This window comes from Palaemon carinicauda, chromosome 39, assembly GCF_036898095.1.
Source record: "Palaemon carinicauda isolate YSFRI2023 chromosome 39, ASM3689809v2, whole genome shotgun sequence".
NCBI classification, from domain to species: Eukaryota; Metazoa; Arthropoda; class Malacostraca; order Decapoda; family Palaemonidae; genus Palaemon; species Palaemon carinicauda.
Window position 1 is genome coordinate 4,555,587 of NC_090763.1, and position 2,500 is coordinate 4,558,086.

The following is a 2,500-nucleotide window of genomic DNA, read 5'->3' on the forward strand; positions in this document are numbered from 1 at the left end:
TTATTATTTTATTATCTTATTTCATTATTTATTATTATCTCATCTCATATTATTATTATTATTATTATTATTATTATTATTATTATTATTATTATTATTATTTTTTCTATTATTATTATTTTTATTATTTCTTTATAGTTTGATTATTTTATTATTTTAGTATTTCATTAATTGATTATTTTATTTTTGCATTATTTCTTTACTTTTTCTTTTAACTATTTTATTGTTTTATTTTATCATCTTATTATCCTATTATTATTATTATTATTATTATTATTATTATTATTATTATTATTATTATTATTATTTTTATTTTTATTATTATAATTCTTATTTTTATTATTATTATTATTTTATTTTTATTATTATAATTTTTATTTTTATTATTATTATTATTATTATCATTGTTATTATTACTATTCTTACTATTTTTATCATTATTATTAATATTATTATTATTTTTATTATTATTATTAGTAGTGGTAGTAGTAATATTATTATTAATATTACTATTAATATTAATATTGTTATTATAATTATTATTATTATTATTATTATTATTATTATTATTATTATTATTATTATTATGATTATTATTATTATTATTATTATTATTATTATTATTTAAGATGGCCTGCATGTTCGATAAAAGAAAAAAAAATCCTCGAAAGGTAGATATTCGAAATGAACCCCAAAAGCATTATAATTTGGGTATAAATCCATCTCCTTGAGGTCAAATAGAGGTCTTTTTGCAAATTCTCAAAGTATAGATATTCGAAGTTAGCCCAAAAAGCATTATACTTTGGTTATAGATTGCGCTCCCCGGAGGACTCGGGTCTTTTTTTATTTTTCAAATTCACGACATCGAAATATCAAATTTTGAATGTAGAAATATATAGTAATTTAATGTTAATTACATTTCCATTTACCCTAAACTTTCAATGTTATAATATAACTTACATAATGTGTAATGTTATCTGATGTTTAGAATTTATCATGAACCATAATTACACATTTCTTATAAACAGAGTGCGCAAGTTTTTATAATAACTTAATTAAAATAAGAGATTTTTTTTTTTCATAATTCAATTATAAGTTCATCCAGGATGTATGGCTTTTGTGGAAAGCAAATATCCTTTACTTCTGGTCCTGATAGAATCTAGAAAGGATTCATAGGGGTCGTTAATTTTATGATACGGGGTCGGCCACCGACCTTTTGAGTCGATAGCATCCAAAAAACAGTCGTAAATATGTCAAAGATTGTTGTTTCCTTATCTATAACAAAGAATCCATGGTGAAGTTCGAAAAAGTTTATTTCAGTCGATCCCGTCATTTTTAATTTTTGAAACCATCTGTAACTATTCTCGTGTCAATACGAGTTGTTGGCTGCACACGTAGGAATTCCCTTAGATATTTGGGACGTACAGTTTTCATAACTTGGTGGGTTATTGTGCATATTTCTAATTAAATTCCTGCTTTAATAGGCAGCCAGTGTAAATTAACTAATGTTGGAGTGATCCTTTCTCCTCTGTGTTTTGTAATATCTGAAGTTGCACTTTTGGTAGATTGTGTTAGATGGAGTTACAGTTGTCAATCCTGGTAAAAACAAGTTTTTTTTTCTATATAGATTGTTCTTCCAGGTACTTCTATATAAAAGCAATATTTCTTAGATGATATTCAGCAGTTTTACTATAGTACATAGTATTATTATTATTATTATTATTATTATTATTATTATTATTATTTTTATTATAACCTTAACTACCAGAATTATAATTGTTGTTATTATTATTATTATTATTATTGTTATTATTATTATTATTATTATTATTATTATTATTATTATTATTATTACAACCGCTATTACTATAATTATTATTGTTATCATTATTATTATTATTATCATTAAAACCAATACTACTAGAATGATCATTGTTGTTGCTTATGTCAATTCCCGAATTTTTTTTATTTCATTATCTGTTAAAATCTCGGGAAAAATTATCTATTTATATTAAATTGCTGTAATCGTTTTTGAAGAAAGCAGCTCAGCTCATGTCTGTTGGCTCTTGAGAAATTAAGTAGTTTTACTAACCCTTCTTTGTTACAACACAACCCCTAACATATCATTAGCTTTAATGGAGGAATATATACATATATATATATATATATATATATATATATATATATATATATATATATATATATATATACATATATATATATATATATATATATATATATATATATATATGTATATATATATATATATATATATATATATATATATATATACATATATATATATATATATATATATATATATATATATATTTATATATATATATATAAATATATATATATATACATATATATATATATATATATATATATATATATATATATATATATATATATATATATATAAATTTCGCCAGTCATCTTTATCTTGAGCTTTTAAATCAACACTCCTCCAATCATCTTTTACTACTTCATGCTTCAT

The 2,500-nt window shown here is 20.3% G+C and overlaps 1 protein-coding gene across 1 annotated transcript in view; it reads right to left on the bottom strand.

Moving 5' to 3' along the window:
- The window catches only part of LOC137630921 (uncharacterized), an 8,786-nt gene that overhangs the window by 5,564 nt on the left and 722 nt on the right, over window positions 1-2,500 (bottom strand). The gene's annotated exons all lie outside the window — the stretch shown is intronic.